At 45.7% G+C, this 20,332-nt stretch overlaps 1 non-coding gene across 1 annotated transcript; it reads right to left on the bottom strand.

Moving 5' to 3' along the window:
* Positions 1-16,538: 16,538 nt before the first annotated feature.
* Positions 16,539-16,612, bottom strand: TRNAM-CAU (transfer RNA methionine (anticodon CAU)). The gene has a single exon. It is a non-coding gene; the product is annotated as a tRNA-Met (tRNA).
* Positions 16,613-20,332: the final 3,720 nt, after the last annotated feature.

The following is a 20,332-nucleotide window of genomic DNA, read 5'->3' on the forward strand; positions in this document are numbered from 1 at the left end:
ACATCCCTATGGCACTCGAGATAGCGAGCGCTCAGACGGCGGATCAGATCAGACAGAGGAGTTGGGGTTCGGCGGTCTTAGCGGCTACATACCGAGGTATGTGCAACGGTTGCCAGCTTACATCGAGAAAGCCAGCCCTTCTTGGATGCCCTCTATTCCTACAGCTGTGGTCGTGGGGAGGTTCTCTATAGGGCGACCAGATGTACGTGTTCATGAGCCTATAGACGCCATGTTTGATGTTGACGGCATCGACATGCCTACTTTCGGTCTGTGTTGGACTCGTCGCGAGGTATGCACCGTGTTGTAGTTTAATGCAACTTTTTCTGCAGAAGAGATAGTTCGATGCTAGCGGCTACTAACTTTTCTTCTCTGCAGAGACGCTTTGCTAGTGATCAGACCAGGAAGGCATACACAGCATTGAACGAGCAGTTCGATGCGTACACCGGGGTCATCTGGCAGCCCTACACGGAAGCAGCCATACAAGCGAGATACCCTGCTGGTATGTCTGTGCTATGCACAAGGGACCGAGATTACTGGATGACAAAATCTAAGATCATCTTCGATGTCTTCGTCGAGGAGATGGCACAACAGAGGGTTATGAGGCAATTTGGTCTTCTGCAGTTGGAGCTACCTCCCCCTATAGAGAACCCGCTGCCAGCACACATCCACAGGTATTAACCAGTTTTTCAATGTTGCATTATCTTTCATAGTACTCCATTCGAAGCTTTAGGTAATTGTTGAACACACACCACAATTTTAGGACGACAAGGAAGGGCATGAACAGGACAACTGCTGACTGGCTAGTTAGACTAGAGCCGTATGTTATAGAATGGGAGACAGCAAACACAAATCTATGGCACGAGAATCACAATTTCGATCTCGATGAATTCAATCTCTATTTGCGGCGCTACATGACCGGAACACGGTTACGCATTGTTGAGTACTCCCACCCAGAGGAGATACCGGATCCTACTCCGTCGGATATGTACCCGAGCTATGATACTTCCGGCTCTAGGCAGTACGCGGTAAGATATATTTTCTTTACGTAATGTTGTCACATACTTTGACGTGCAAGAGACAGACATTATTAATCGTCATGGAAATTTGCAGGCTACCTTGACACGCGAACTCTACGACGACGTGACCACCTTTGGACGATCACTATCGTCTGGACCTCTTCTTCATCATCGTCCAGTGGTACAGCCCTTTTTGGAAAGAATTCAGAATAAGATACGGACTGTGTACGAGGCTATCACGTGCACCCGGAGAACCGATGTTGTTCAGCACCAGCAGGAGCAGCCGCGTCACTCCATGCACCGACATCAACCACGTCCACGTCTAGCACATCAGCCGACAGCCAGGCCACCCCGTCCTGACCAACCTGGCAGTTCTACGTGGCACCCGCATCACTATGGTCCCACGTCGAGCTTCGTGTTTTCTCCACAGCCACAGCAACATGGTCCCTCGTCGAGCTTCGTGTTTTCTCCACAGCCACAGCAGCACGGTCCCTCGTCCAGTTTCGTGTTTGAGCCAGAGCAGACGTCACACCCAGCAGGTATGTGTCTTCATATTTACTGTTTTCAATATTAATTGACGCGACCTCATTCTTCATGATGATACATTCCATCGCGTAGGAGCCTATGGATATCAGGCGTCTATGTCGGCATTACATGATACGTGGGGGAGTGATCAACATCCCGAGGACAACATACAGGCTCAGATGTCGCAGCACACCCAGTGGATGAACATGTTTTTGACTCCTCCACCAGGCCCCACACAGGATACACAGCATGACCAGGGAGAGTCTGAGATTCCTCCTCGTCACGTTAGGGCACCCGACAGGTTGGGATGGTCCCCGATTCCAGATCCGCCTCCCCGCCAGGCCAGACGTCGTCACTGACGCTTCTATCTATCAGTAGAGACATTACCATCTATTTCTGTGTGAGACTTATGTCTATTCTATGTATGAGACAAATGACTATGTACTTATGTACGAGACATATGCCTACTCTATTTTAGTACTCTGTTATCGGAACTGCAAGATCAAATTTAGATAGAACATAATATTCATACAACGAGACATTACAAACAATTAGATAGAACTACAAATAAATTAAATGGTACGTAACTGAACTCACAACATACAGCATAAAAACTACATGAAGTCATCATCGTCATCCTCGATCGATGCAGAAACCTTGCCCTTCGATGATGAAGAACCCTTTCCCGCCATATGTTCGCGCCAACTTTTTCCCGCCACCCGTTTCCCGCCACCCGTTTCCCGCCAACCCTTTCCCGCCTTACCGCAGTCGTTCTTTCCCGCCATTTTCTCCTCTCTACCTATAAAACCCCCTTCAGACGGAGCTGGATAAGCATTGCAGGTGTGGGTGGGTGGGTGAAGCTGTCGTTCGTCGTTCTTCGTTGTAGCCAGAGCACCGGCAGTTTGGTGGCCGCCGTTCGTCGTTCTTCGTTCGCACGCACGCTTCAAGGGTATATTTCAGCCCACATTTTATTTTTCGTAGGTGCTTCGGTAGTATTTGTTAATATATTTAGATGTCAACTAATTAGTTGTGTAAAAATGTGTAGTTGCTCCGGTAATAATCCGTCCTATATGTCGATGTCAAGTATTTAGGAGTGTCAGTATATGTAGTAGTCCAGAAAAAAGGTCCGTAGTATAGGCAGTCCAGTCAAATATATTAATCTGTCAATATTTGTAGTTGCTACGGCAAATATTCGTAATATACTTGTAGGTGGGTGAATTGTATTAGTTGCTCCGTTAATATTCTGTAATATATAGCTTGGCAATATATAGACATGTCTAATATTTGTTAGTGGGGATATTAAGGGGTAGGTTAGGTACTCAATGCGATTTGTGTGTTGCAGATGGCTAAGGGTACTCAGTGGGTGCTTAGCCCTACTGTTCATGTCCAAGGTTTTTCTCCAACTGTTGTGCAAGTTAGTGAAGTGGACCTCACTTTTGATTGGTTGAAGACTAAATTCATGTTGAAGTAAGGGTTGAAGGAAGACGATTTTGTGTACTACGTCAGCAGGAAGCAGTCAGATGGCCCTGGGGAAAGAAAATTGATTGACATAACTGATGATGGCAAGATTAAAGAAATGCTGAGCGAATGGGAATGGAAAAGGGTTGTTGAGTTGCATTGCTACAGGAAACCGAGTTATATGTGATGAATTTTTCATTCGAGATCCGCCTCCCCGCCAGGCCAGACGTCGTCACTGACGCTCCTATCTATCAGTAGAGACATTACCATCTATTTCTGTGTGAGAATTATGTCTATTCTATGTATGAGACAAATGACTATGTACTTATGTACGAGACATATGCCTACTCTATTTTAGTACTCTGTTATCGGAACTACAAGATCATATTTAGATAGAACATAATATTCATACAACGAGACATTACAAACAACTAGATAGAACTACATCTAAATTAAATGGCACGTAACTGAACTCACAACATACAGCATAAAAACTACATGAAGTCATCATCGTCATCCTCGATCGATGCAGAACTCTTGCCCTTCGACGATGAAGAACTCTTGCCCTTCGACGATGCAGAAACCTTGCCCTTCGATGATGAAGAACTCTTGCCCTTCGACGATGCAGAACCCGGAAGCGGCGGCATGAAGATATCATCTTCGTCCTCGCTCTCCTCAGTCCATAAACATGGATTATTTGCTGCAATCCTTCTGAAAGTTTCACTCTTCGGCACCACTACCTTCTTCCACCTGTCATGCAACCTAAGAAGTTCTTTACGTACCTCCTCATAGGTCCTTTCCGGCCACCCAGACCTACGTAATTGGTGAGCCAACTCATTCATTATGGTGTCACTACCGGTGAGTTCGTCCCATGGAACTATCCTTAGAAGAGTCCTGCTCATCCCAGGGTGAAAACTACGATCGAAAGGATAATGGGACATCTCAACTACACTACACTGCAATGCTTATCCACCTCCGTCTGAAGGGGGTTTTATAGTTAGACAGGAGAAAATGGCGGGAAAGCGAGCTCCAGTATGGCGGGAAATGGGTGGCGGGAAACGGGTGGCGGGAAAGGGTTGGCGGGAAATGGGTGGCGGGAAACGGGTGGCGGGAAACGGGTGGCGGGAAAGGGTTGGCGGGAAATGGGTGGCGTGAAAGGGGTGGCGGGAAACGGGTCGCGGGAAATGGGTGGCGGGAAAGGGTTGTCCGGAATACGTCAAAGTTTTACAAAATAAACAACCGATCGTTCGAAAAAATGCTGGCCATGCACCAGTCGGCCCACAGCAAGCCTAGTCGGTCCACTGCAGGCCTATTGGCCAACTGCAGGCCGACTGGACCCTGTCGGCCAACTGCAGGCCGACTGGGCCTGATCTGGTCGTCGACAGCCCAATCGGCCAGCAGCAAGCTGATGGGCCACCAGTCGGCCTGCTGTGGGCTGACTGGGCTCAGTCGGCCTGCAGCGGGCCGACGGTGTATTATTTTTGAAAATTCTTTTTTCAGCGTAATATTTCTGTAATTAAAAAAAAATGTATTATTTAAAAAAAATTAGCCGTTTTCATTTGGGGAGCTGTCGCGTCTTCATGGGCTGAGCTCGATCTGGCCCAGATGATGTACTAGCTAGCCGCATGTGCTGAACCAACTTGATCAATGAAACCTCGCAATCCCGAAAAGAGAGGAGAAGATTGGGATGTTCCTGGAGGGAGATAAAGGTTGCACGTCAGGGCAAACCGCGAAAACGGCAGCTCGTTATCGACCCGCTCTCTCTTCCAGCCCTACGGCCGCAACTGCAAGTTGATCGGTGCACTAAGTTGATACGCAGAGACGCACACAGACACAATAAATTAACACATGTTCCATTGTCCCCCAAAAGGAAGGCGGCAGGAACTCACAGACGGTTGGGGAAAGTAAAAATCAGAACTCTCCAAGAAGCGTCCACTCCGCCACCTCCCTTGTCTCGTGCTCACTGCGCCATTCCGTCACGTGTTACCTCACCATGGTTACTTCCCAAGGCACCGTTTTTATATTCCTCTGCAAGGAACAAAAGCAAGGCAAAAAAAAGTTAGTTGAGATGGAGATGGTGCGATGGGTACAAGTGACAAGTTGGGCAGCTAGTTGCGCCTAAATTAAACAGGCCCCGGATGGTGACGAGGATGGAGATGGGTCATGATTATCTTATCATAAACACTGCATGCGTCATTTGCAGTTTAATTTGTCTATGCCGTGGGGAAAGAGATATGAGACTGACACCGGTCTCCCCAATAAAGAATATGTAATCGGCCACACTTAGCTTTCGGGCCTGAACTAGTAAAACGTAGGTTTTGAAAGAACTGGGTCAACCCTCAAAAGGGTGTCCTATATATATATATATATATATATATATATATGATGACATACAAGTCCAATACCAATAAGGTATGGTTTACACAGTAAAGTCTAACACCCTCCCTCAATCTCAACTCACTTCTGAAGTATCTAGAAGGTTGAGATTGCGCCTACAGACCTCAAACATGGGAGAAGGTAGAGGCTTGGTGAAGATGTCTGCAAGTTGATCTTTTGAAGAGATAAACCTGACTTGTAGTAGCTTCTGTGCAACACGTTCCCTCACAAAATGATAGTCAATCTCAATGTGTTTAGTCCGTGCATGGAACACCGGGTTTGACGACAGAAACGTAGCACCGATGTTGTCACACCAAAGGACCGAAGGATGTGGCTGAGCAACTCCTAGCTCTCAAAGTAGGGACTCAATCCATATAAGTTCAGCAGTTGCATTGGCAACCGACTTGTACTCAGCTTCTGTGCTGCTGCGGGAAACAGTGGCTTGCTTGCGTGCACTCCAGGCGATCAGATTAGGACCCAAGAACACAGCATGCCCCCCCCCCCCCCCCCCCCCCCGTGGATCGCCTGTCATCTGGACACCCAGCCCAATCAGCATCAGAGAATGTAGAAAGAACTCCGGAGGAACTGAGGCGCAGGTGAAGACCAAAGGAGATAGTGAGACGCACATAACGCAGTATGCGCTTCACAGCAGACCAGTGTACATCAGTGGGAGCATGAAGATACTGGCACACCATGTTAACCGCAAAGGAGAGATCAGGACGCGTGATCGTCAGATACTGCAGGCCACCAACAATACTCCTGTACTCAGTAGCATCCTCAGGAGAGAGAAGAGCACCATCAGCAGCAGAAAGGGTGTCAGTGGAGGACATGGGCGTAGGCGATGGCTTGCACTTGAGCATACCAGCACGGCGCAAAAGATCAAGAGAGTACTTCTTCTGGGTGAGAGCTAAACTGCCACGAGACTGATGAGCGACCTCAATACCTAGGAAGAAATGAAGCTGTCCCAAATCCTTAACTGCAAAATCACGACCAAGTGCAGTCACAAGAGCATCAGCAGCCGTCGGAGATGAGCTCACCAGGACAATATCGTCCACATACACAAGGAGGTACATGGTCACACTCGGTCGCTGAAACAAGAACAGTGAAGTATCAGCCGTCGAAGGAATGAACCCATGAGTGCGTAAAGCTGAAGCCAGGCGAGCATGCCAGGCACGGGGAGCCTGCTTCAGTCCATATATGGCCTTCGTCAGATGACAGAGATGATGAGGCTGAGTGTGATCAACAAATCTAGGTGGCTGCCGCATGTAAACCTCTTCTTCAAGCAATCCATGAAGAAAAGCGTTCTGCACATCAAGCTGGCGGAGAGACCATCCGCAAGAAACTGCTAGAGACAGAAGAAGTCGAATAGTGGTAGGCTTGACAACTGGGCTGAATGTATCCTCATAGTCCAGGCCCTGACGCTGTTTAAAGCCCTTAGCCACGAGGCGCGCTTTGTAGCGCTCAATGGAACCAACTGCATGTTTCTTCACCTTGAACACCCACTTTGAATCAATGATGTTGATGCGAGACGGAGGGGGAACAAGTGTCCAGGTCTTATTCTTCATAAGAGCATGATATTCTTGTTCCATAGCAGCCCTCCAGTGTGGAATACTCATAGCGGCTTGATAACTGCGTGGTTCGGCGGTTGGATCATCCACAGCATGAGCCATGCAAGCAGCAAGATAGGTGACCGTGCCATCGGTGCGCTCCTTGGGACGAACAATGCCACTGCGGCTGCGAGTGTGTGGACGCCGCGGGGGAGCAAACACCGGGGCCGGCGGGATGTCCGGAGCAGGTGAGGCTGGTCCAGGGGACTCCGGCGAAGAAGGACCGGGTGACGTCGGGTCGGGCGACGGCGGATCAGGTGACGTAGGCCTCGGCGGCGTGTGAGCCGCTGCAGACCCGGGCGAAGTAGGCACCAAGGACGCCCGCGCGGATGGCGTGGGCGACGATGGATGGGAGTCCGGGCGAGGAGGTGGCGACGGAGACTGCTCAGAGGAGGCCGTCGTAGGCTCTGGCCCGGTCGCAGTATCCAGCATGGGCTCCGACCCAGGCGCGGTTGGAGACAGGGCGCCCGGTGTGGGGTCGAGGGCAGGAGGCGGTGCATGCACCGGCCGATCGACGTGCACCACAGGCGACGTAGCGGGTCCGTCAGGGAGGAGTTCCAGGCGAGCTCCACGTCCAATTCCTGCACCATGATTAGGTAACAACACAAGCAAATATGCAACATCTTGAAATTGGCCAGGCATAAGAGGAGATGAATGCATAGAAAGTGTTGTGGTAAATGACTGAGGCATGGTAGAAAAGGGAAAGACGGTCTCATCAAAAACAACATCCCGAGATATGTAGACTTGATTGGTTGGGACATGGAGACACTTGTAGCCTTTATGGAGATAACTATACCCTAAGAACACACACTTTTTGGAGCGAAACTCAAGTTTGCGATCATTATAAGGACGAAGATGAGGCCAGCACGCACACCCGAACACCTTAAAAAAGGTATAGTCAGGAGTTTCACCTAAGAGAAGCTCAATCGGAGTTTTCATATTAAGAACACGCACAGGTAATCTGTTAATGAGAAAACACGCGGTAGCAAAAGCATCACTCCAAAAACAAAAGGGTACAGAAGCATGAGCAAGAAGTGTGAGGCCGGTCTCAACTATAAGGCGATGTTTGCGCTCAACAGCGCCATTCTGTTGATGTGTATGCGGGCATGATAAACGATGAGAGATCCCAAGCTTATTAAAGAAGGTGTTGAGGTTGCGATATTCGCCCCCCCCAATCTGATTGAACATGGATAATTTTATGCTTGAGTAGACGTTCAACATGCAATTGAAACTGTATGAATATATCAAACACATCAGATTTGCGCTTAAAAAGATAAAGCCAAGTGAAACGACTATAGGCATCAACAAAACTCACATAATAGTTGTGACCACTAACAGATGTGAGTGCCGGACCCCACACATGAGAAAACACAATTTCAAGAGGGTTCTTTACTTCTCTAGTAGATGAAACAAAAGGTAGTTGATGACTCTTGCCTTGCTGACAGGCATCACACACGGACATCTCTTTATTGCTAGACACTAATGGTAGCTCATGACGGTGGATTATGTGGCGAACGATGGGTGTGGCGGGGTGACCAAAGCGAGAGTGCCACTGGGAAGGCGACACACGAACACCGCTGAAGACGCACGGGGCGGATGGATCCTCCAAACGGTACAAGCCTTGGCTCAACCGGCCACTAAGCAGAACGTCCCGGGTTGCTCGATCCTTAACAAAAAGATTAAAAGGGTGAAATTCACATAGGACATGATTATCAAGGGTGAGCTTAGGGACAGATAAAAGACTACGAGTTACCGAGGGTACCCGTAAAACATTACGAAGATGGAGCTGCCTAGAGGGATGACTAGTTAAAAGAGATGCTTGGCCAATATGAGAGATGGGCATACCTACACCATTGGCGGTGTGAACCTGATCGTGCCCGTAGTAGGGCTGGTAGGTGGAGAGTTTCTTGAGCTCGTTCGTCATGTGATCCGTGGCGCCGGTGTCCATGTACCAGGCTGGATCAACAGGGTAGGATGGTGTGTATCCCTGCTCGACGCGCGGGTCCTTGCCCTTGGCGGCGATGTGGGCAGACGGGGTGGCAGCGATGTGGGCAGCCAGGGCGGCGGCGGGAGGACCAAAGTCTGCCATGGCAAACTGGCGCTCGTTCCCCTTGCCGTCGTTGCCGATGCCAAGGAAGCTCCTCTGAAAGCGGCGGTGACACTTGGAGGCGACATGGCGTTCACGACTACATAGCTGGCACACCACCCTAGTGTTAGGGCCCCCACCCAGGGTCGATGCAGGGGGCGGGGCTGCCTTGCCAGGTGACGGGGCAGGTGGGCGCTGGCCACTGATACATCTCCAACGTATCTATAATTTTTGATTGCTCCATGCTATATTATCTACTGCTTTGGACATTATTGGGCTTTATTATTCACTTCTATATTATTTTTGGGACTAACCTATTAACCGGAGGCCTAGCCCAGAATTGCTGTTTTTTGCCTATTTCAGAGTTTCGCAGAAAAGGAATATCAAACGGAGTCCAAACGGAATGAAACCTTCGGGAACGTGATTTTTAGGAAGAATATGATCCAGGAGACTTGGACCCTACGTCAAGAAACAAAAGAGGAGGCCACGAGGTAGGGGGGCGCGCCTACCCCCCCAGGGCGTGCCCTCCACCCTCGTGGGCCCCCTGTTGCTCCACCGACGTACTCCTTCCTCCTATATATACCTACGTACCCCCAAACGATCAGATACAGAGCCAAAAACCTAATTCCACCGCCGCAACCTTCTGTACCCACGAGATCCCATCTTGGGGCCTGTTCTGGAGCTCCGCCGGAGGGGGCATCAATCACGGAGGGCTTCTACATCAACACCATAGCCCCTCCGATGAAGTGTGAGTAGTTTACCTCAGACCTTCGGGTCCATATTTAGTAGCTAGATGGCTTCTTCTCTCTTTTTGGATCTCAATACAATGTTCTCCCCCTCTCTCGTGGAGATCTATTCGATATAATCTTCTTTTGCGGTGTGTTTGTTGAGACCGATGAATTGTGGGTTTATGATCAAGTTTATCTATGAACAATATTTGAATCTTCTCTGAATTCTTTTATGTATGATTGGTTATCTTTGCAAGTCTCTTCGAATTATCAGTTTGGTTTGGCCTACTAGATTGATCTTTCTTGCAATGGGAGAAGTGCTTAGCTTTGGGTTCAATCTTGCGGTGTCCTTTCCCAGTGACAGTAGGGGCAGCAAGGCATGTATTGTATTGTTGCCATCGAGGATAACAAGATGTTTTTTTATCATAGTGCATGAATTTATCCCTCTACATCATGTCATCTTGCTTAAGGCGTTACTCTGTTTTCATGAACTTAATACTCTAGATGCATGCTGGATAGCGGTCGATGAGTGGAGTAATAGTAGTAGATGCAGGCAGGAGTCGGTCTACTTGTCTCAGACGTGATTCCTATATACATGATCATACCTAGATATTCTCATAACTATGCTCAATTATGTCAATTGCTCAACAGTAATTCGTTCACCCACCGTAAAATACTTATGCTCTTGAGAGAAGCCACTAGTGAAACCTATGGCCCCCGGGTCTATCTTCATCATATTAATCTACCAACAGTTAGTTATTTCCTTTGCTTTTTTACTTTGTTTTTATTTTACTTTGCATCTTTATCATAAAAATACCAAAAATATTATCCTATCATATCTATCAGATCTCACTCTCGTAAGTGACCGTGAAGGGATTGACAACCCCTTATCGCGTTGGTTGCGAGGATTTATTTGTTTTGTGTAGGTGCGAGGGACTCGCGCATAGCCTCCTACTGGATTGATACCTTGGTTCTCAAAAACCGAGGGAAATACTTACGCTACTTTGCTGCATCACCCTTTCCTCTTCAAGGGAAAACCAACGCAGTGCTCAAGAGGTAGCAACAAGGATTTCTGGCGCCGTTGCCGGGGAGGTCTACGCAAAAGTCAACATACCAAGTACCCATCACAATCCCTTATCTCCCGCATTACATTATTTTCCATTTGCCTCTCGTTTTCCTCTCCCCCACTTCACCCTTGCCATTTTATTCGCCCTCTCTTTTCCGTTCACCTCTTTTTCGCTTGCTTCTTGTTTGTGTTGGGGAACGTAGCAGAAATTCAAAATTTTCTACGCATCACCAAGATCAATCTATGGAGTAATCTAGCAACGAGGGGAAGGGGAGTGCATCTACATACCCTTGTAGATCGCGATGCGGAAGCGTTGCAAGAACGCGGATGAGGGATTCGTACTCGTAGCGATTCAGATCGCGGTTGATTCCGATCTAAGCACCGAAGAACGGTGCCTCCGCGTTCAACACACGTGCAGCCCGGTGACGTCTCCCATGCCTTGATCCAGCAAGGAGAGAGGGAGAGGTTGGGGAAGACTCCATCCAGCAGCAGCACGACGGCGTGGTGGTGGTGGAGGAGCGTGGCAATCCCGCAGGGCTTCGCCAAGCACCGCGGGAGAGGAGGAGGAGGGAGAGGGGTAGGGCTGCACCGAAAGAGAGACGTTCTCGTGTGTGTTGGGCAGCCCAAACCTCAACTATATATAGGGGGGAGGGGGCTGCGCCCCCCTTAGGGTTTCCACCCCCAAGAGGAGGCGGCCAGCCCTAGATCCCATCAAGGGGGGCGGCCAAGGGGAGGAGAGGGGGGGCGCCCCACTAGATGGGCCCTAAGGCCCATCTGGACCTAGGGTTTGCCCCCTCCCACTCTCCCATGCGCCTTGGGCCTTGGTGGGGGGGCGCACCAGCCCACCTGGGGCTGGTCCCCTCCCACACTTGGCCCACACAGCCTTCTGGGGCTGGTGGCCCCACTTGGTGGACCCCCGGGACCCTCCCGGTGGTCCCGGTACATTACCGATTTCACCCGAAACTTTTCCGGTGACCAAAACAGGACTTCCCATATATAAATCTTTACCTTCGGACCATTCCGGAACTCCTCGTGACGTCCGGGATCTCATCCGGGACTCCGAACAACATTCAGTAACCACGTACATACTTTCCCTATAACCCTAGCGTCATAGAACCTTAAGCGTGTAGACCCTACGGGTTCGGGAACCATGCAGACATGACCGAGACGTTCTCCGGTCAATAACCAATAGCGGGATCTGGATACCCATGTTGGCTCCCACATGTTCCACGATGATCTCATCGGATGAACCACGATGTCGGGGATTCAATCAATCCCGTATACAATTCCCTTTGTCTATCGATATGTTACTTGCCCGAGATTCGATCGTCGGTATCCCTATACCTTGTTCAATCTCGTTACCGGCAAGTCTCTTTACTCATTTCGTAACTCACATCATCCCGTGATCAACTCCTTGGTCACATTGTGCACATTATGATGATGTCCTACCGAGTGGGCCCAGAGATACCTCTCCGTTCACACGGAGTGACAAATCCCAGTCTCGATTCGTGCCAACCCAACAGACACTTTCGGAGATACCCGTAGTGCACCTTTATAGCCACCCAGTTACGTTGTGACGTTTGGCACACCCAAAGCATTCCTACGGTATCCGGGAGTTGCACAATCTCATGGTCTAAGGAAATGATACTTGACATTAGAAAAGCTCTGAGCAAACGAACTACACGATCTTGTGCTAGGCTTAGGATTGGGTCTCATCCATCACATCATTCTCCTAATGATGTGATCCCGTTATCAACGACATCCAATGTCCATGGTCAGGAAACCGTAACCATCTATTGATCAACGAGCTAGTCAACTAGAGGCTTACTAGGGACATGGTGTTGTCTATGTATCCACACATGTATCTGAGTTTCCTATCAATACAATTCTAGCATGGATAATAAACGATTATCATGAACAAGGAAATATAATAATAACTTATTTATTATTGCCTCTAGGGCATATTTCCAACAGTTTGCCGGTGTGTTGGATTGCTCGTTTGTCACGATGGCTCAAGATAATACCAAATTATGTAACTTTACCAATACCAACAATAATGATTTCCTTAGCACTCCGATTGCTCCTCTTACCGATACTGAATCTTGTGAAATCAATACTCCTTTGTTGAATCTTGTCATGAAAGATCAATTCGCCGGCCTTCCTAGTGAAGATGCCGCTACTCATCTAAATAGCTTCGTTGATTTGTGTGATATCCAAAAGAAGAAAGATGTTGATAATGATATTGTTAAGTTGAAGCTATTTCCTTTTTCGCTTAGAGATCGTGCTAAAGCTTGGTTTTCGTCTTTGCCTAAAAATAGTATTGATTCATGGAATAAGTGCAAAGATGCTTTTATCTCTAAGTATTTTCCTCCCGCCAAGATCATCTCTCTTAGAAACGATATTATGAATTTTAAGCAACTTGATCATGAACATGTTGCACAAGCTTGGGAGAGGATGAAATTAATGATACGTAATTGCCCTACTCATGGTTTGAATTTGTGGATGATTATACAAAACTTTTATGCCGGATTGAATTTTGCTTCTAGAAATATTTTAGATTCGGCCGCGGGAGGCACTTTTATGGAAATCACTTTATGAGAAGCTACTAAACTCCTAGATAATATTATGGTTAATTATTCTTAATGGCACACTGAAAGATCTACTAATAAAAAAGTGCATGCGATAGAAGAAATTAATGTTTTGAGTGGAAAGATGGATGAACTTATGAAATTATTTGCTAGTAAGAGTGTTTCTTCTGATCCTAATGATATGCCTTTGTCTACTTTGATTGAGAATAACAATGAATCTATGGATGTGAATTTTGTTGGTAGGAATAATTTTGGTAACAACGCGTATAGAGGAAACTTTAATCCTAGGCCTTATCCTAACAATTCCTCTAATAATTATGGTAATTCCTACAACAACTCTTATGGAAATTTTAATAAGATGCCCTCTGAATTTGAGACTAGTGTTAAAGAGTTTATGAATTCGCAAAAGAATTTCAATGCTTTGCTTGAAGAGAAATTGCTTAAAGTTGATGAATTGGCTAGGAACATTGATAGAATTTCTCTTGATGTTGATTCTTTAAAGCTTAGATCTATTCCTCCTAAGCATGATATCAATGAGTCTCTCAAAGCCATGAGAATTTCCATTGATGAGTGCAAAGAAAGAGCCGCTAGGATGCGTGCTAAGAAAGATTGCTTTATGAAAGCGTGTTCTTCAAATTTTTATGAAAATAAAGATGAAGATCTAAAAGTTACTGATGTGTCCCCTATTAAATCTTTGTTTTGCAATATGAATCTTGATAATTATGGGACTGAATATGATCCACCTTTACCTAGAATGCGTTCCAAAAATTCGGAGTTTTTAGATCTTGATGCTAAAATTGACAAAAGTGGGATTGAAGAAATCAAAACGTTAGATGCTAATAAACCCACTATTTTGGATTTCAAGGAATTTAATTATGAAAATTGCTCTTTGATAGATTGTATTTCCTTGTTGCAATCCGTGCTAAATTCTCCTCATGCTTATAGTCAAAATAAAGCTTTTACCAAACATATTGTTGATGCCTTGATGCAATCCTATGAAGAAAAGCTTGAGTTGGAAGTTTCTATCCCTAGAAAACTTTATGATGAGTGGGAACCTACTATTAAAATTAAGATTAAGAATCATGAGTTCTATGCTTTATGTGATTTGGGTGCTAGGGTTTCCACTATTCCCAAAACTTTGTGCGATTTGCTAGATTTCCGTGATTTTGATGATTGCTCTCTAAACTTGCACCTTGCGGATTCCACTATTAAGAAACCTATGAGAAGAATTAATGATGTTCTTATTGTTGCAAATAGGAATTATGTGCCCGTAGATTTTATCGTTCTTGACATAGATTGCAATCCTTCATGTCCTATTTATTCTTGGTAGACCTTTTCTTAGAACGATTGGTGCAATTATTGATATGAAGGAAGGGAATAATAGATTCCAATTTCCACTAAAGAAAGGCATGGAACACTTCCCTAGGAAGAAAATAAAACTACCATATGAATCTATTATGAGAGCCACTTATGGATTGCCTACCAAAGATGACAATACCTAGATCTATCCTTGCTTTTATGCCTAGCTAGGGGCGTTAAACGATAGCGCTTGTTGGGAGGCAACCCAATTTTATTTTTAGTTTTTTGTTTTTTGCTTCTGTTTAGGAATAAATATTTGTTCTAGCCTCTGGTTAGATATGTTTTTATGTTTTAATTAGTGTTTGTGCCAAGTTAAACCTATAGGATCTTCTTGGATGATAGTTATTTGATCTTGCTGTAATTTCCAGAAACTTTCTGTTCACGAAAATAATTGTTAAAAATCACCAGAACGTGATAAAATAGTGATTCCAATTGCTGCTGATCAATAAACAAATTGTCTAGGTCTTCCTATGTTTTCTGATTTTTTGGAGTTCCAGAAGTTTGCGTTAGTTACAGATTACTACAGACTGTTCTGTTTTTGACAGATTCTGTTTTTCGTGTGTTGTTTGCTTATTTTGATGAATCTATGGCTAGTAAAATAGTTTATAAACCATAAATAAGTTGGAATACAGTAGGTTTAACACCAATATAAATAAATAATGAGTTCATTACAGTACCTTGAAGTGGTCTTTTGTTTTCTTTCGCTAACGGAGCTCACGAGATTTTCTGTTAAGTTTGTGTTGTGAAGTTTTCAAGTTTTGGGTGAAAGATTTGATGGATTATGGAACAAGGAGTGACAAGAGCCTAAGCTTGGGGATGCCCATGGCACCCCCAAGATAATCTAAGGACACCATAAAGCCAAAGCTTGGGGATGCCCCGGAAGGCATCCCCTCTTTCGTCTACTTCCATCGGTAACTTTACATGGAGCTATATTTTTATTCACCACATGATATGTGTTTTGCTTGGAGCGTCTTGTATGATATGAGTCTTTGCTTTTTAGTTTACCATAGTCATCCTTGCTGTACACACCTTTTGATAGAGCCATACATGATTTGGAATTTGTTAGAATACTCTATGTGCTTCGCTTATATCTTTTGAGTTATATAGTTTTGCTCTAGTACTTCACTTATATCTTTTAGAGCACGGTGGTGGATTTGTTTTATAGAAACTATTGATCTCTCATGCTTCACTTAGATTATTTTGAGAGTCCTATATAGCATGGTAATTTTCTTAATTAATCCTAATATGCTTGGTATTGAAGATTAGTAAAAACTTTCTTATGAGTGTGTTGAATACTATGAAAAGTTTGATGCTTGATAATTGTTTTGAGATATAAATATGGTGATATTAGAGTCATGCTAGTTGATTAGTTGTGAATTTGAGAAATACTTGTGTTAAAGTTTGTGATTCCCGTAGCATGCACGTATGGTGAACCGTTATGTGAGCACTCGATTCAGTAAATCAATAGTTCAAACCAGCCCACTAATAGCTTAGATAGTGGCCCTTCCACTTTGGTATAGTTGACCCTACCTATTGACTCAAGGTTCATAGGAAGGGGGAACCCATTCACAGGTCTTGTGGGAACTCCTTCAGTTCAGGTAGCCATAGTCACTCAGGGCTATAGTGGTAGTAGCAAGATCGAAATTGTGAGATTGGCGACTTGCATGTGTTAAGCATATAGCTAGCGTTCCTTCTGAGCGAGGATCAAACTCAGATTTTGACTATGATTAGGCGGGGACAGGATTCGAACCTGCAGTCTTCAGGTCATGAGCCTGATGAGTTGACCAATTCCTCTACCCCGCTTCTTCCCCTGATCTTTCTTTCCCTCTTCCCATAAACATTGATTCTGTGAAGTCGGAGCATGATTTATTTATTGATTGTCTTCCTTATGAGTGGCGGTCGGGGACGAGCAATGGTCTTTTCCTACCAATCTATCCCCCTGGGAGCATGCACGTAATACTTTGCTTTGATAACTTGTAGATTTTTTGCAATAAGTATATGAGTTCTTTATGACTAATGTTGAGTCCATGGATCATACGCACCTTTCTTCCTTCCACCATTGATAGCCTCTCTAATACCGCGCACTTTTCGCCGGTATCATACACCCACCATAAACCTTCCTCAAAACAGCCACCATACCTACCTATCATGGCATTTCCATAGCCATTCCGAGATATATTGCCATGCAACTTTCCACCGTTCCGTTTATTATGACACGCTCCATCATTGTCATATTGCTTAGCATGATCATGTAGTTGACATCGTATTTGTGGCAAAGCCATCGTTCATAATTCTTTCATACATGTCACTCTTGATTCATTGCATATCCCGGTACACCGCCGGAGGCATTCATATAGAGTCATATTTTGTTCTAAGTATCGAGTTGTAATTGTTGAGTTGTAAGAAAATAAAAGTGCGATGATCTTCATTTTTAGAGCATTGTCCCAAGTGAGGAAAATGATGATGGAGACCATGATTCCCCCACGAGTCGGGATGAGACTCTGGACGAAAATAATAGGCCATAAAAAGCAAGAAAATGCCCAAATAAAAAAATGAGAGAAAAAGAGAGAAGGGACAACGCTACTATCCTTTTACCACACCTGTGCTTCAAAGTAGCACCATGATCTTCATGATAGAGAGTCTCTCATTTTGTCACTTTCATATACTAGTGGGAATTATTCATTATAGAACTTGGCTTGTATATTCCAATGATGGGCTTCCTCAAAATGCCCTAGCTCTTCTTGAGCAAGCGAGTTGGATGCACACCCACTTAGTTTCTTTTGTTGAACTTTCATATACTTATAGCTCTAGTGCATCCGTTGCATGGCAATCCCTACTCACTCACATTGATATCTATTGATGGGCATCTCCATAGCCCGTTGATACGCCTAGTTGATGTGAGACTATCTTCTCCCTTTTTATCTTCTCCGCAACCACCATTCTATTCTACATATAGTGCTATGTCCATGGCTCACGCTCATGTATTGCGTGAAGATTGAAAAAGTTTGAGAACGTCAAAAGTATGAAACAATTGCTTGGCTTGTCATCGGGGTTGTGCATGATTTAAATACTTTGTGTGGTGAAGACAGAGCATAACCAGACTATATGATTTTGTAGGGATAATTTTCTTTGGCCATGTTATTTTGAGAAGAAATGATTGCTTTGTTAGTATGCTTGAAGTATTATTATTTTTATGTCAATATTAAACTTTTATCTTGAATCTTTCGGATCTGAATATTCATACCACAATTAAGAAGAATTACATTGAAATTATGCCAAGTAGCACTCCGCATCAAAAATTCTGTTTTTATCATTTACCTACTCGAGGACGAGCAGGAATTAAGCTTGGGGATGCTTGATACGTCTCCAACGCATCTATAATTTTTGATTGCTCCATGCTATATTATCTACTGTTTTGGACATTATTGGGCTTTATTATTCAATTTTATATTATTTTTGGGACTAACCTATTAACCGGAGGCCCAGCCCAGAATTGCTGTTTTTTGCCTATTTCAGAGTTTCGCAGAAAAGGAATATCAAACGGAGTCCAAACGGAATGAAACCTTCGGGAACGTGATTTTTAGGAAGAATATGATCCAGGAGACTTGGACCCTACGTCAAGAAACAAAAGAGGAGGCCACGAGGTAGGGGGCGCCTACCCCCCAGGGCGCGCCCTCCACCCTCGTGGGCCCCCCTGTTGCTCCACCGACGTACTCCTTCCTCCTATATATACCTACGTACCCCCAAACGATCAGATACGGAGCCAAAAACCTAATTCCACCGCCGCAACCTTCTGTACCCACGAGATCCCATCTTGGGGCCTGTTCCGGAGCTCCGCCGGAGGGGGCATCAATCACGGAGGGCTTCTACTTCAACACCATAGCCCCTCTGATGAAGTGTGAGTAGTTTACCTCAGACCTTCGGGTCCATAGTTAGTAGCTATATGGCTTCTTCTCTCTTTTTGGATCTTAATACAATGTTCCCCCCCTCTCTCGTGGAGATCTATTCGATGTAATCTTCTTTTGCGGTGTGTTTGTTGAGACCGATGAATTGTGGGTTTATGATCAAGTTTATCTATGAACAATATTTGAATCTTCTCTGAATTCTTTTATGTATGATTGGTTATCTTTGCAAGTCTCTTCGAATTATCAGTTTGGTTTGGCCTACTGGATTGATCTTTCTTGCAATGGGAGAAGTGCTTAGCTTTGGGTTCAATCTTGCGGTGTCCTTTCCCAGTGACAGTAGGGGCAGCAAGGCACGTATTGTATTGTTGCCATCGAGGATAACAAGATGGTTTTTTTATCATATTGCATGAATTTATCCCTCTACATCTTGTCATCTTGCTTAAGGCGTTACTCTGTTTTCATGAACTTAATACTCTAGATGCATGCTGGATAGCGGTCGATGAGTGGAGTAATAGTAGTAGATGCAGGCAGGAGTCGGTCTACTTGTCTCGGACGTGATGCCTATATACATGATCATACCTAGATATTCTCATAACTATGCTCAATTCTGTCAATTGCTCAACAGTAATTTGTTCACCCACCGTAAAATACTTATGCTCTTGAGAGAAGCCACTAGTGAAACCTATGGCCCCCGGGTCTATCTTCATCATATTAATCTTCCAACACTTAGTTATTTCCTTTGCTTTTTACTTTGTTTTTATTTTACTTTGCATCTTTATCATAAAAATACCAAAAATATTGTCCTATCATATCTATCAGATCTCACTCTCGTAAGTGACCGTGAAGGGATTGACAACCCCTTATCGCGTTGGTTGCGAGGATTTATTTGTTTTGTGTAGGTGCGAGGGACTCGCGCGTAGCCTCCTACTGGATTGATACCTTGGTTCTCAAAAACTGAGGGAAATACTTACGCTACTTTGCTGCATCACCCTTTCCTCTTCAAGGGAAAACCAACGCAGTGCTCAAGAGGTAGCAGCCACGAGAGGTCCAGAAGGCCGCCGGCTGGGCGGTGATGGTGGCGGAGGAGCGACGAGCCTCGACGCGTTGCTCGGTGAAGAGGATGCGTGAGTAGAGCTCGTGAGGAGGCATCGCTGGCTTGGCGTTGTGGACGGCCTCAGCGAGATTGTCGTAGTCGGCGTCGAGGCCTTTGATGACGAAGCCGGCGAACTCCTCGTCGCTAAGCGGCCGACCAATAGAGGTGAGCGTGTCCGCCAGCACCTTCATCTTGTTGAAGTAGGTCGTAGCGGAGGAGTCCAGCTTATTGATGTCGGCGAGTTCGCTGCGAAGGGCCATCGAGCGGGAGGTAGAGACCTGGGCAAAGGCGTTCTCCAGGGTTGTCCAGGCGTCCATGGAGGTGGCGGCGAAGAGACAAAGGCCAGCGACCCCGTCGCCGAGGGAACCCTGGATGACAGAGAGGATCGCCTGGTCCTGCTGCACCCACATACGGTGTTCCGGGTTGATGGCCGGGCCGTGGACGATAGGGATGACCTGCGGAGGACACGGTAGCGAACCATCAACAAACCCGAGGAAAGACCGGCTGCGTAGCAGCGGTAGGACC

Source organism: Triticum aestivum, chromosome 4D, assembly GCF_018294505.1.
Source record: "Triticum aestivum cultivar Chinese Spring chromosome 4D, IWGSC CS RefSeq v2.1, whole genome shotgun sequence".
Taxonomy (NCBI): Eukaryota; Viridiplantae; Streptophyta; class Magnoliopsida; order Poales; family Poaceae; genus Triticum; species Triticum aestivum.